At 42.3% G+C, this 16,290-nt stretch overlaps 1 protein-coding gene across 2 annotated transcripts in view; it reads right to left on the bottom strand.

The window, feature by feature from the left end:
• rgs7a (regulator of G protein signaling 7a) overlaps positions 1-16,290 on the bottom strand; it is a 61,768-nt gene that overhangs the window by 29,981 nt on the left and 15,497 nt on the right. The gene's annotated exons all lie outside the window — the stretch shown is intronic.

Below are 16,290 nucleotides of genomic sequence, written 5' to 3'. Positions count from 1 at the left end.
CCTACTTTTAACTATAGCACCAACCCCCTTAACAATCCATCCATCCGACCACCACAACATCCATGGATCCATCCATTCCTTAAGAGGTGGAAGTCCCTTAATCTAAAGGTTGTCGTACCCCCCGCCCCCTAAATATCCTTCAGCAAGGATATTCATGCTGGGTCCTCAGTGTTTGAATACTGCTCATCTCCTTTCACGACAACAGAGTCCATTAATCATTGTGTGAATGAGGTGAGTACGTTGAAAGTAAAAAAAAAAAAAAAAAAAAAGCACCATACAAGCGAAACCCATTTGCCAAAGAAGAGTGGGATAGCGACAGCCTGTCCTTTCTATGCCCATTCATCCGTCTTAAAGTTGAGAAAAGAGGAGGCTAGTCTGTTACGATGAAGGTAGTTATCCCCGTTATACTGTACATCCATACAAACACCCAAACATGAGGTAGGAGGGGAAAGTAGTTTGCAATGGGAAAGTAGGAGAGGTAGTGGAAAAACAGTAGTAGTTCATCCATCCTTCAATTCCCTGTTCAACCACTCATCTATTTCCATCTATCGTTCATCATTCCAACCTCTCAACAGTCCCTCTTCCTACCCTCCATCCATCCATTCCTTCGTTGGTGGAGTCTCGCAATCGGAAGGTTGTGGGTTCAATCCCCAAATTCCCTGGGTTCTTCAGCAAGCTCAGGATTGCAATCTCCAGCATTTGAACGCTTCGACGGCAACATACTCCATAAAGAGAATAAGTGAACGAGGAGACAGTTTTAATACCTTGGGAAAAAAGCAGTATACAAGCGAACCCCATTTACCAAAGAAGAGATAGATAATGACAGCCTCTGTCTCTTGCTATTCCAATTAATATCAACTTGATTTGTGCAAGAAATTTGATAAATCGGAAAATTGCTACAATAAAGAACACTAAATGATAACAGAATGATAACATTATTGGCTCATTATAACTACCTGTATATAATAATCCTGAGACAAATGAGCATTTGTTAAAACCTGACAAGCAGATCAAAGTGATCGCATGAAACTGTATCAGGAAATCCTACCCTCAAAAAAATCCGAGGCCAAAAATCTTGCTGCCTCAGCCCATCTGGAAGACCTCTGGCTACAAAAAAAAATGCGTAATATATCAACAGGCAACCACATCTTGCATTTCATTGACATAACTCCCCTCTAAGCTGTCCAATAAATAAGACAGCACCATAAGCAGTGAGGGAAGATAATTCATATATTATGCCCTATCAAAAACCAGCAATGGTTTGCAGAGAAAAAAAAAGAAAGTCTGCCTCAAGACCCAACACAACCCAGAACGTCATCAAAAATACAGAGGAGTGCAACTTCATCATTGCAGGCACTCGCCCGGTCTTTCCTTTACCCGATCAAGGCAAGTGAAAGCATTCAAAGATGCATTACAGCACGCCGCAATCAATGTCACCATATACTATATGAATCATGCATCTCCTCTTGACAGACTGGTCCATTTGGACAATCCTGTAGGTACAATGTTCTCTATGGGATCCTTTGGGATGGTATAAGGTTACATAGCAGAATGCATGCAAAGCATACTATAAAGTGGTGGCCTCGATTGCAATGCCGGAGGGCGGCCAATTTTGTAATAAACATAACAAGTGGATGATCAATGCTTGTTTCCATGCGTCCACTGAGGAATAAAGTGGACCTCCTGCTATTCATGGGGGATAGGGAGCAGGCCAGACTGCGAATAGTGCAAATCCACGGATAAATGACACCCATTATAATTGCATTGGAAAAAAATAAAATTACATTTTTGAATCCCAAAAAATTATTGAATAACCGGGAAAAAGAAAAAAATGGAAAAAAAAAATCTGCAAATAGCTGAATCCGCGGGTGATGAACCGCAAGGATGCAGGGGTCCAGTTTATGAAGACGCCACGTGTGCTGACTTACATGCAATAGCGTCTGTTGATTCCAACTGTACCTTACAATGATAAAACTGAGCAACTCCTTGCCAACCATATTGGTTAAACAGAATTCCATCCATCCATCCATTTTCTGAGCCGCTTCTCCTCACAAGGGTCGCGGGAGTCCTGGAGCCTATCCCAGCTATCATCGGGCAAGAGGCGCGGTACACCCTCAACCGGTTGCCAGCCAATCGCAGGGCACATAGAAACAAACAACCAGTCGCACTCACATTCACACCTATGGGCAATTTAGAGACTTCAATCAACCTACCCTGCAAGTTTTTGGGATGTGGGAGGAAACCGGAGTGCCCGGAGAAAACCCACGCAGGCACGGGGAGAACATGCCAACTCCACACAGGCGGGGCCAGGATTTGAAATCCGGTCCTCAGAACTGTGAGGCAGACGCTATAACCAGTGGTCCACCGTGCCGCCTTTATTTATGTTATTGTTGTTGTGACTTTCGGCTTGTCCCATTTGGGGTCGCCACAGAGAGTAACTCGCACGATTTGATTTGACAAAGTCTTTACATTGGATGCCCCTTCTGACACAAGCACCTTTTTTTTTTTTTTTTTTTTTTACCCAGGCTTGGGACCAGCAGTGGCTGAATAATGGGAAATCGATCTCGGGCCGTCTGCTCGAAAAGGCAGCGCCATGTACATGACTAGTGGTGCTAATTTACATAATCACAGCCCCCACACAGAGGTTCTCCACTAACGATATGATCGACTCGGCTCGGGCGATGATCCAGAGCCACGTCCAACACTGTCTGAAAAACTATTTTAAAAGTCAAAGCCAAAAGGTAAGTAGAGCTGCATTGAGTTTGGTCAGACTAACCGATAAGCCTTCGCTTCTGATACGTAGAGCATACTTAATTGCTCGGGGAAATTGCCGACGCAGTGGGAGGGGAGTATTTGTGTTTTGTGAGGTGCCCATGTGTGTATGAAGTGCTGCCTCCTTGAGTGAAAATTATTTTATTCTGTCCACACTCTGGCTCTGCTCTTGCAAGTCGCAGCCACTGTCGTCCAACGCTTAGGTTCCGCCCCCGGACGTCATGGTAAGAAAATCCGTACGTGCCATTGGCCCAGCAGTATATGTGTAGGTTGTCCAGTAACCCAGTTTACACTTTACACAGGGATGCTTTCTCAAATGGATTAATTTCAGCAAGACAACAAACTAAGTCTAAAGTGGTCTATAATTCGTGATCCTTGGGCTATTTTAATGAAATTATCAGTACTGTTTTAAATGGGGGGGGGGGGGGGTGCACTATGTCTCTACTGAGGCAGAAATGAAATCGATGAACAACACAGCCTTGCATTCTAAATGAGATGCATAACAGCATTTTGTGGCTCACACAATGCAGGACAACAAATTATGATTATATAAAGTTTCAATGACAATGCACCCTCACAATAAAACAACTGTGTTAATCGGAGGAAAAGGCGGGTGTGATGATGATGGTGGTGGTGATGGGGGGGCCATTAGTGAGCTAATGCTGACGAAGCTGTCGAGTCGATGACGTGAATCTCAAGTCTTTCCGAGGTTGCCTTTCACTTGTGAGTTACCACAGCAACGCGGTGTCCGACCACAATCGCAAGGACATCTCTGTCAGCTTCTTGTGGCTCATTCACGAGCGAGGACGAAAGAAGGCGGCTGTCGGCGGGGGACGCATTGGGGCAAGAAACACGAGCGCACTATACACTTTTGGAGAAACACAGAACATGGACCTTTGCACTTACATATTTTATTCTACAAACTTTGCAGACATGTTTTAGTAATCGTTAAATACTTTGTCAGCCAAAAGGAAAACTCATATATCTTTTATAATAAATTTGGAGGGTTATTGTTTATTGGAGTTAGAACATTTGGACTCTGGATCCGTAGAATCCCTGCAAGATCTGCTCTCCTTATCATAATTGTAATCGGATCAGTTTCAGACTTTCTCTTCATCCGGACTAGAACATTATTCATTTTGAAAGGGATTCGATGGCCGGGAAAGCTTTCAAGATCAAACAATTATTATACGCAGAGGTTCGTACGGTCGCGACGTCACCTGAATTTATACGTAGGGTGGAACGCGCCATAGTGTGTCACTAACATTCACTGACGCAGGAGTAAACTCATAAATACAGTAAAGATTTGTATAACAAACACTCCTAGGCCCTAAATTTAAAGCAATTAAGTGGAAAACAGTATGAATAAAACCAAGTAAAAGTATGGTGGAAACCGAGTTCAGGTTGTTAGGGATCGAATGCCTGCTCTAGAGGTTCAGTGTTTACATCAGTTGTGGTAGTAGCGTGATTTGTCAAGAACAGATCCTCTATCTAAAAACTTGCCATGGATAGCGTAAATTATGCTAAGTGTAGGAGCAGTCTGAAAGCCATAAAGCTTCTCAAACTCTCGCTGAACTGCATTCGGGGACAGAAAAACATTTTGCCAAGCAGCAATTTTGCAACACTGCTCCAATGTTGCAAGCCACAGGCAAGGGAATGAAATGCTTACAAAACCTGTAAATCCCAAACTGTCAAATGTTGATGGCGTCATATCTGTCTGAATGATACATTACATGAAATTTGAAATCTCCCACCTGGGAGTTGTAGAATGACGAGCGGGCCGTATGACATCCGGCAAAGACCTGAGCAACAGATGCCGGGGTGACGGCGGTGCCTGGAAGCGTCAGGCGGCGATTGCGCCATCCAACATGAAAGTTTATTTCTACGGGCACACTCTGCCGTCGGCCATTTAACAGCATCTGCGGTTTGGTGCTTGATAAGCCCCGCTGTCACTCGTCTTCATCAACGTAGTTTCCCCTCTGTGTACACAATTAGTCACACGGAGCATCTGCTGCTCGGAATGTGTTCCCCTCGCTGTCTTTATTCATCATTCCGTTACATTTGCACAGCCTGGAGACAAAGTGCATCTCTGGCGTGGCGTTTTCATATTATTTATTTATTATTGTTTATTTTTGTTTTGCTCTTCACGACTTCATATTTCCGGCAATCATTCTCGTGTGAAAAACTTTCACACGAGAATGCTTTACCACGGAACTACCACCAAACAACATGATTGTGTGTTTCAGAATGGGGAAAAATGTTCAGCGGGTAATGGAGGCGAGTGATACGACAAGGCTAATGCCACAGTTAAACACTCTTGATAGCAGTAGCATTATCGTAAACACGTCTGATGGACAGTGAGAGGCTTTCTTCGGACGCTTACAAATGGATGTTGTCAGCCATGATGCCTCGTCAGCTTGGAAATGCTCCTCCGAGGTGTGACTGAAAGCCTTTTAATGGCTTGATCTTATTTGTTAATGGATGGAAGGTGGAGTGATTTGTTTTTTTTGTTTTTGTTTTGGTTTTTTTTGCGGCGACTCTTAGGGTTCCCGAGGTGCATGTTTTGCTGTCGTGTCTGCGCTTAAATACACTGCAGCTGTCTACCTTGTTGTGAGTCCTGAACAATGATGATTACACACAGATGAATACAGAATTTCGACTCAAATCAAAATGGACTCTAAATTCTAATATCATTATAAGTCAGGGGCTCACTGTCCAGGTTCACTTTTAAATGTGCAACTCTTATACACCTTAAATTCTTAAAGATGACCGAAATGTTTGGACCTCTGATAGAACTCAATTCAGGCAGCATCACCTTGTAAACTGTTCTGCTTCTCACTTGTTCTGTATTCAAAAATCTGTCTCCAAGAAAATGTTATTCAGTTTTGATTAAATCTGTCAGCAAAGTAGTTTAACAATGTCTTTCATTCGCCAATGGTAACTTTAATTCCTGCATGCCTGTTGGAATTTGTTTTCCCAAAGGCCAATACCACACAGCTCCAGTGTCGGCTCAAAAGCAATCAAAATTATGAAGGAATATTTGTTATATTAATGATGGCAGCACTTTGGTTAGCACATCTGCGTCATATTTCTGAGGTGTTCGAATCTCTGCTTCGCACACTGGCTTCCTCCCACATTCCAGAAAAAGGTATGTTTGTGTGCCTAATGTGAATGTGAGTGTGAATGCTTGTGATATAGAAAAGGGATGGATGAATGTACAGTATAAATCCTATGATACTGGGTAAGTGTGGAAGTAAAAAGTTAATAAGCAGCAATTATTTTTATTTTTTTTTCATATTTTGTTGAGGGTTCATCCCTTCGTAGAATTGTTTTTAATCAACAAAACTTCAGGGAAAAACTTGACCAATGTCATTAAATATGATGTTTGTAAGAGACCCGAGACCTGAATGACTGAGGTGCATTGACTGCATCATAGCCAATATTTCAAAGCTGGACTGTTTTGTGTACAAACTACTGTAACTTTCAAACAGCTCAGTAGCGGACACAAGTTGCTGTGTTGTGTTCATGCCAACGCGCACCGAGTTCTTTCGCCCCTCCCCTCGGTGTTGCCATCAACCGTGCAGCCTTTTCGGCCCCCCTTCCTGCTTGTGTTTCCCCAGAGGCCCGCCGTCCCTGGCGCGCCGCAGCAGCAGCAGGAGGACGTGCAATATGTCCTTGACTGCCAAACATCTCCCTCCCCAAGGAGCAATCCCCACACTGGAGACGAAGAGGCACGCTTTGAATCATAAATGGGAGATGGTTTGCTTCTTTCTGGTTAAACATGGGAATGTATCCTCATTTGACAGATTTGCTCAAAGTAGACTTGTTCCAAATGGATACATACCACCTACATTGGGCATCACATTGAAGTGACCAATAACACAGTCTAAAGTAGATCTCCCCAAGCTTAGGGTCCAAAAAGGGTCAGTGTTCATTTGAAAAGTGTAGGTTATAACAATACACAATGTAATTTGGCAATTTTTGAAGTCTGAGGAGGAGCTACATTTCAATTCATTTAGGTCTTACAGGGTCTACGGAGATAAATTTACCATTTTTTTGGTTGTAACTTCTTAAACACACCGTTGTTTAACTTCTTAACCGACTTTAAAAATGAGAGATTTTTAAAGTTTTAAAGTTTATATTGCTCTTATTGTGGGTGGTGTCCTTCAGATGACCAAGATATAACCCCACGCACATGACATTGTCTCCACTGACACTGATCGTCTCGGGTCTCGATTGACTGTTTTCAGAGCATATCGGGAAGGCAAAATCACTTTTAACACACCACCCAAGACCACAGGATAATCGCTCAGGATAATCTTTCCGAGACATCTTTTGACTCTCGACTTTAATTGGAAGGTTGGGAATCAGGCTCAAATTAGGCCTGATTATCAGCATGTTGTACCCCGCTTTACAGTATATATCATGCTGCCACTTTTAGCTCAACCTAAATGCCTGTTATATTTGACGGTACGTAGTACGTGATGATTATCTCCATGCCGTGGCTGCATTCCTTTTTAAGCAATGCCCGTCCTCGCGCAGACAACAGCTGACGAAAACTGACCCCCCGCATCCTACAGCAATGTGTGACTAACACCCGCGTCATCACAGCATGCGCCTAGCCTTCCACTTCATTAGAGATGCCTGCACAGACCAATCAGATCCAGTGTACGAGATGCACCAACAGTTCTGCCCTTGCGAAGATAATAATGCTCAGTTTGGATTGGCACTGTCAGAGAGGTCACTCATTTAACAATACTAAGTTAACAATAACTTGATAAATACCTTTAATCTGTTCCAGCCACCAAGAAACACATTTTGTTTTTGTTTCTAATACAGAAAAATAGCAATGAACTATATAAAAAAAAAATAAATAAAAAATAAACATCGTAAAAGAGAATTTCATGAAATAAAAATGTGTAGTATCCATGTGTTGAATGTGTGCCACACTGATATGCTCGTACCCGGCATCATCGCTTTAAAAAAAAAAAAAAAAGACGACAGCTGAGCGATTTGAATATTTGGATGCCCTGAACAGCCAGCCTGTATAGGCGTTTGATGCTACACATACAGTATATTGTAGTTTATCACATTTACTAAACCATAACAAATTAGATTAAACAGAAATAGGACATGGACGAGAATAAAAGAGAGTGTGTGGATATCTCTCTTCCTGGCTCCCATTCATTTGAACATACCCAGCCTTAAGCTTTGCTATTTCATCCAAACGCGTTATAAATTATAAATATAGTTAGGTATTGTTGTAAAACATAATATTTGATACTTGATACACTGTATTTACATGGCCTTTGGGTGGCGCGGACGCCGTTCTGTCTCTCGCTCGCTTAAAACCCGGAAATGTATTTTTAGCGGGAGTGAACGCTTATGTACATTTTGATTGGCTAATTGCTGCATCGAGCACCTGCGATTCAAATGTTGAACGACCGATTGTCACTCTTGAAAACAGTTTCCAAACCCCCTGCACACTGCGCAGTTTTGCGTCACTTAGAATAAACATTGTTAAATTAATCTCACCGTGTCAAACCAAAATCAGCATTATGATCACTGAGAATGCAAAATATATAGTCCCTTGTATCAGATCTCGTCAGATTGTGCAGGTGTACCTCATAAGGCTACATCGTTAGCCTGTTTTGGGAAGGCATCGTATAAGGTCTGTTCCCCATCACGTTCACCTTTGGAAACTTATATTTTCTTTTTTCTTTCCCAAACTAATGATTGGATGGTGCAATAGTGTTCCTGGGGCAGGAACTCTCGCTAATTCACATGCACACAACACACACACACACACACATCATCTTGGTGGGCGGGCAGTGGGCGCGATGACTAAGCCAAGGTTGGCCATTTGCTGGAACATAATCCACTGAAAGCAAATATCCCGCTTGCTCACCCACCATGATTTCATCACTCAAACAGCATGCTATCATAAATTAGTAGATAAAGGAAGCACTGACGCTTTTTCAGATTAGGAGGTAAATGTTAAAGTTCTCCCCAAAAACAGAAACAATTGAACAACTGTTGCTGTTCTCTTACAGTGGCCAACCGCCAAAGGTTTAATTGAGCGCGGTTTTGCTTTTCTTTTTTCGCAACACACCGCCGATATAGCGCGGTTCAACATTTGGGCCCCCAGTGTATCACATGTTTTCAGGCGATTGGAATGGCTTTGCACAATATACTTACTGGAATGTCCTCACATGTGGGAAAGGAGAGCCACAGTCGCAGCTGTTTATTGAATGACGGCAGAATGGTGAAACATAAATGTGAGTACACTCACGCAGGAGCTGCTGTCGGCTACTGCTCACACGCAGAGGCTCACTCAAAGAATCACCGATGTCACTATGAGATTCCGCTAGGCTCCGCCTCTTAAAGGCACATGCATGTTTCACTGACACTACAGTATTTTCTGTAAATTTTTTTGCTTGGAATTTCTATTTGGGTTCAAATAAGTTTACAATGTGTTTTACAAAGTGTGTTTTGATAAATTTAAGAATGTTTTGACGTGTCAAATGTGTTTAGAGCTTGTGGGAGGGGGTTTTCATTTTATGGTCGGTATCGTTTGGTCATTTAACCCTCCTGGAAGCCGTCACCTTATCGTGGTGGTCTATGTTCATCCCTTCCCCTATTGTGGGACACGCTGGAGAGACTACGTCTCTCGACTGGCCTGGGAACGCCTCGGGATCCCCCCGGAAGAGCTGCTGGATGAAGTGGCTGGGCAGAGGGAAGTCTGGGCGTCCCTGCTAAAGCTACTGCCCCCGCGACCCGACCTCGGATAAGCGGTAGAAAATGGATGAATGGATGGATGGATGGTTTGGTCCTTTAAGATTTTAGGACGTAGGGTAGTTAAAGGGGATTACATTCTTTTTACGTTTACGTTAACGTAGTTATTTTTATTGGTTAAAGTGTATTGACTGTGATCATGGGAGTTAACTCAATTTGCGTGTACAGTAGAGTGAATCTGTCATCACGGCAAGCCTGTTAGCAGTGTCCAAAGTGTCTGTACATTTGAAGAGTCTCCTTATTGGGCAGCAGGGAATAAATTTACCCCGACCAAACAGAGTCGAGAATAACAAGGAAACGAGTGAGAGGAAAACAGAGAAGGGAGTCGAGTGAGTATGGAATCGGAGGTGTGTTGGGAATAGAAAAGAAGTGATGTTCTATTTTTAGATATGAGAGGTAGGAGGGGGGGGGTGCTTACTCCTCAACTCCTCCTTCCTCTCCATCCTTCATTTCCCACATTCCTCCTTGGCACGTGCAATAGACGTGCGAGTGTCCTGAATAGCAATAAGAAAGAAGCAGCTGGATGCTGGCAGACTGACATTCTGCCTTTTCCCGTCTGGAGAGACCCAACAAGGAGAGGAGAAGTGTCTGCTCGGGCGCACACAAACACTTGAGGACGCATCGCCACTTTGATATTTGTACTATGGAGCAATGAAGATGATGGACACCTCACAACGTCAGTCACTTCTGGAGTGGTTCTACCATGCTGCTGTGCGAGCCCATAAAAGGTTGACAAAAGTGATGGATGCATCTTATTTTATTTTATTTATTTTTTTGATGCTGGTGTGCTGGGGCATAAGGTTTGCTACAATATGGATGGATGGTAGCATTGAGGAGAAAGGCATACATGGATGCAGGATATCTTGGTTAACAAGAGATTCTGGAAATGCTTGGAAAGCACAAATAATTAGAGGCAGACTAACAGAACTAACATGAACAAAAAAGAAAATGTGTTCACAAACAGTAAACAACGAACACAATACTGGGCAATTAAAAAAAAATCCACACAGTTGTGGCCTGACAAGCACTATATAAGTGTAATGCATTATTATTATTATTATTATTATTATTACTTAATGAAGCTCCTCACCTCAACATAGTTCCTTGGCAACAATATGCCACAAAGCAACTTTTTTGACAGGGCCTGAACACTAAACTCCCTATCGGGGAGTTTTTCCAAAAAACGGAGGATATATATATATATTTTTTTTTCAAATAAATAAATAAAGCGAGCGAGAGAAGCAAATGACTTAATGAATTTGTGAATCATAATTATGCAGGGGAACACTGTATACGTGCTTTAAGAGCAACAATAGGCAATATTGGCAACTAAAGGAGATAGTCATGTCCAAGAACCACGATTACTACCAACAACCATGTACAATAACATTAGCTATAGTTACACTGTGCAATAACAGCAAGACTATGGAACACTGCTTGTGCTAACCTTGGGACTGCTGGAATTGCACAAGGTTACTGCTAAAGCACGATTGTATGCCCTCGTTGCTACAATGTGCAATAACAACAACCATGTGTGATAGCAGCAACCCTATACATTAACAGCAACCATGTACAATATGACAGCAATTATGTGTTAAAGCGGTGATCATGTCATCTATCGAACCATGCACACTAACATCGACCACGTGCACCAGCACAGAAATCTCTTTCGTGAGTATTGTGCACCTCTTATGTCTGATTGACAAATGTTGTTAAATGTTTGAGATGTAGCAGATTCCTGTACACAAAGTGGATATTTTAGAGCTGCATTGCACCAGAGGTGAGATACAGGGCAGCACCTCTTACAATACATCCATAGTGAAACAAACTGTCATTTGTATCTCTTTCCATCAAATTTCAAGCAAACGGTCCCAGAATTTGTAATCAACTGTAGGTTTTTGCCATCAGCCTTGTCTTGCTGGAATCAGCGGGTAAATATCCTATCTGTCTTGCTTTATACACACACTGATGCAGACTGCATTGCACACAAGGGACCTTATGAATTTATTCAAACCCAAAATATTGTAACCTTGACCTTGCCTTTTGTTTGTGCAAACTCAGATAAGATTTGTTTTTTCCCCCAACAAAGTAGGAACATAAGCTCAGATAATTCTGTCAACGTTCATATCCAGGAGAATTGCACTGAGGGTTAATTAGGAGATGGCTTGGACTGCTAACATTGTCCATGAGATTATTTTTGCATATGAGTCTAAATAAACTATAAAATACTGTATACCGTGTGCATTAACAATAAAGTGTAATGTGCTTTTGAAAAGGAAACACACTGAGCTGCGTATTCCAAAAGAAATGCACGGAAATATGACTCGTGAGTCTTGATCTTATTATGTAAATGAATATGATCCAAACATCAATGTAAATACTGTCTAACAAGTATGTTTTACCTTTTAGTTAAATATGCACTCACCAGCAATGCACAACATTAGATACAAATGACGATAAGCAAAAGATTCATCATGATTACAAAGCCTCCTTTAAAGAAAAGAAAGAAGCAGCAGCATGTGGACTCGGGATGCGGTTTGGTGTGCTCGCTAAGCTGAGCTAACAGTGCAACGCTGTGTGCCTCAGTCGGGTGCGGGTGGAAGCTGCTCAGCTACTTTTAACCTGCAAGCTGTGAGTGTTTGTGCGCCTCTGATGATGACTTCAAACAGGCACAGCTTTATGCAAATCCAGTCCCAAAGTGTTTGCCAAAAGACGTTTCTCAGCTGTAATGGTAAAACGGAATACCTAATAGGACACTGGGTAGTCATTTCCTCATGAAATTCATTGTCTGTTGTTATGTGCCATGAACAAGGCAGTGTGTGGAAAGGCCATCGACGGTGAAGACGATGGCTTCACACAAGTATGTATGCTGTCACTGTTTTGGGTACCATATAATGTATGTTTAATGAGTCGTCTCTGTTTTTTGGTCCTTTACTCGGCTCAGGCAGGTGGAGGGATCCAAATGAAATCTTAACCTCGATGATCTTTCTTAGATGTTTGTGTCAGAAGCGGGATCCTAGCACTGGACTCTCCTTGGGTCTAGACTCAATTGTCTTCCATGGTGAGGTCCTTAATATTCTGTCAGCTTGCAGAAACGGCTACGTATTATTTTAAATGAATGCTGTATTAAGTAGTGTACACATACCTGAAAAGACTCTGTAAAGTGAATTCAGAGATTTGTTTCTAAATACATTAACATGTGCGAAGATAGATTCGAAGACCATGAAAATGGTCATCTGGCACAATTGCGATGTGCAGTTAGCTAGTTAGTGATGCCTACAACCCGAAAATGCATCTTCCCTCTGGATAGTTAGCTGCCATGGCCACTTTCGAGCACTGCGTTGTCAGCCGTGAGCATGTCAGGGAGAAAAGGCAGTTGAAAATATAGTCAGACGTGACAGTTAGCATTTGGTCTTCGGGCTGGCGTGGCCGCTTTAGAGCGCCTCATTGTAACGGTGTGGAAAAGTCTCGTGATGACCTAATGGGATATATTCCAGCCAACGGAGCCATATATAAACGATTTTTGAAAATAAATTACATCTGGCAGGGTTGTTAACAACTCTTCTCTGAGGTGTATCAAATACATCTTTATTTTCACTTAACCAGGGAATTTAATCATTTTTTACGTATGTGAGAGACCCTGAACGTGGCAAGGAAAAAATGAGCGTGCGTTCTTACTGCTCTTATAGTGTGTGGTGTACTCGAGAAGACCAACACATACACGACACACACAACCGTATCTCCATCAACAATCGTAAGACTCCTCCTCCAAACGTGGTAGTAGTACCAAGACTGACGGAAAATGCAAAAAAGAAGAAAGTGTAGTTGTAGGAGAGAAGGAACAAGGCTAACTGTTCGCTTTGTTGTCAACTTAATTGCGGTTGCAAATGACTGACTTGTGAGACACGTCATATTAACACAACGCAACCAGTTGTTTCTCTATTTGAGTCAGTTAACAGCACAAGATTCGGGTCGCTTCCTTATTGGCTATCATTCCGTTTCCCATCACAATAACTGTGTTAAACCACACACATAAGAATTTGCGAGCAACATTTCAGCACACCAAACCAAAGGATAATCGCTTAAAATAATCTTCCGATAACCTAACCTCCTCCTAGACTTTGATTGTAAGGGAGGAAACAAAAAATCCTCACATTCGTCCCGATTCGCTGTACGTGTGTACCCGCTTTACTCATTAGTTTGCAAGAGTTTCTCGAGTGGAATGCTCCTCCTTTGGGGGAAATCAACTTCTTATTGAGTTGTGCAAAGCTGCATGGGAGACAATCAGGTCATTATTCTGGGTAACAGTTGCAAAAAGCTAGGATGGAAAACAACACATCCAGTGTTGTTGTTTTTGTTTAGCTCGAGTGCCCAATAAAGCTATGAGTCACAATTGAATCATTTCACACAAGGAGAAGGGATGACTGTACTGCAGCAGGGTCTGAATACATTGCTCTTTCCCCCCACCCGTCATCTCTTTGTGAGGATAAAAGCCGACTGGAGTGCCACAGTGCTCCGAATCGGGCTCTGACGACTTCAAAGAGAGACGAGAGGGATGTGAGAGGAGGATGGAACCGGCGGGAGTTAGCGGTTGGTGGGGGGTTGTCGGGATGGATGGCACCAAAGCGAGAGGCGCATACCTACTTTACACAGGTGAAGCAAGCAGAGAAAGTCAGTTTTACAGTGCAGGTGTACGGGCAACATCAAAGATCTAAAGGCGAACAAAAGGGAGCGTTAGGGTGTTCATGGCAGGGAGCAGAAATGGGAAGGGAGCGTAAAATAAAGCAGAGGAAGTGGGGACAAGGCCAAAGTTATGAGACAGACTGACGAGAGAATCACAAGAAGGATGCTTAGTGGGAAGAAAACAACATCCTTGATTCCGGCTGACAAAATAAACTGCAGCGAAGCGGAGGCGATGCATGAAATACTGCGAGTCGATGACAAGATTTCTTATTGCTGTTGACTTTTGAAGGCTGCAAATACGATTTGGGCTTTGGCAATGAAATGATGCGGTGGGCAAATGTACATAGAGGCGCAGTTGTAGAGAAAGAGTGCTCTCCTCCAGTAATGCTGTTGTTCCTTGGCTGAATACTTTCATCAGGTGAATGCAAAAGAAGTTTGTTTTGCTACTCGGAGGCAGATGGTCACTGTTTTTGCCTACGTTTGTATATATTACTCTGTACCTAAGTTCCAGGACTGGTGTCACAAACGATATACCGTAATTTCTCACATTTTTTTCCCCCCCAAAAAATCTTCAAAACTCATTCGGGCGTATTATACATAGGTATAGTAAAAGTTAGAAAAGTCTTTCCGAGTGAAATTAGGTATATGAGTGGATATGTTTTCGAACAGCCATAAATAAGTTTTAAAACCGCAGTGTTAAAACTAAACATTATAGGGTGTGCCACAATATTAAATACATTCTTAGGGAACAAGTAAACCTCAGTATTATTAATATTACTGAGCAGAATTGATTAGAACAAAAAATTAGGAGAGGGTCACCACTAACATATAAATATATCAATGAATAAAAAGGCATGGGTGTGCATTATACTGTACATAGGAAGAAGGGTTTTCCTGCTTTTTGGAGTAAATTTTGGGGGTGCGCATTATACTTGAGTGCGTATTATACACGAGAAATTACGGTATTTTAAATCCAAACTAAAAATTTTGACCTGAAAAGTAACCTCCCCTTGGGGTCTCACGCAGTTTCCCAGCATTCCCTTGATGCCTCTCCCTCCAAAGGGTTTGTAATTACCTGTAAACACCATAATATGGCAGCAAAGGACTATTTTTGTGTAAATGGAGCTTCTCAACTCACTTCAAAATTGTTTCTTCGGCACTAAGATGTCCCCAGGTTTTGAGCACAAAACAGTGAAATAGCTAGACCCCCCCCCCCCCCCCCCTCCCGAATAACAGAGAACTGGTTCCCCCAAAAATTAGCAAATTTGCAAATTCACAAACGCCCAAATGCAAATAACCGGTGTTTCACTGTACCGTACATTTTGTTTCACATTTTTTTGGGGGTGGTATGCTATGTGATTTTTTTTCATGTAAAATATATTTGGGGTAATTAAAGGTTGGGAAACACTTGCTTAAAGGACATGGCAAAGGTGTTAAGAACTAGGTTAGAAATAGAGACTAGATCATGCCGATGGAGTGAGTAAAGGACGGACATTTTTAAAGAAATGCAAGGTCACAAAGACCAAGCGATACGTCCAAAAGTGTTTCCTTTTCCCTCTTCATGTCCGCTTTAGCGTCTTAGTCCTTGTTCAGATCATCACAGCTCCCGACAAGGGTTTTTCCTGTAATCATTCCCTAAATGTTGAGCTGGAATTAAATGTCCAGACGAAGGCGAGGCCTGAGTCAGCTGCTATCTTAATGCTCAGGCTGCGTTCGACCCTTATATAATCCAAACAGACAGGACTAAAGGCTCCATCTGTGGCAGACATACAGATGTGGGGGTTGTTAGAACAAGACAGAGCCCCCCTTATCTTCGCTGTCTTCACAGAGCAGCTCAAACTAGAACGCTGCGATTAGAAATTTTATTTATCGTCACAAAGAGAATCCACTCAATCAATCATATGCATTCATTTATATTCACAGGTGTGCTAATGGGATTGATTGTTTAGTTCTGATACCCAAGGCGCCAGTTTGTATCCTGTTAAGAGGCAAAACTTTTTATTTTATCACATCTAATCACAACTTTACAGAAGCTTTAGC

Source organism: Phycodurus eques, chromosome 11, assembly GCF_024500275.1.
Source record: "Phycodurus eques isolate BA_2022a chromosome 11, UOR_Pequ_1.1, whole genome shotgun sequence".
NCBI classification, from domain to species: Eukaryota; Metazoa; Chordata; class Actinopteri; order Syngnathiformes; family Syngnathidae; genus Phycodurus; species Phycodurus eques.
The sequence above is the reverse complement of the archived record's forward strand: the minus strand, read 5'-3'. Positions and strand labels throughout refer to the sequence as shown.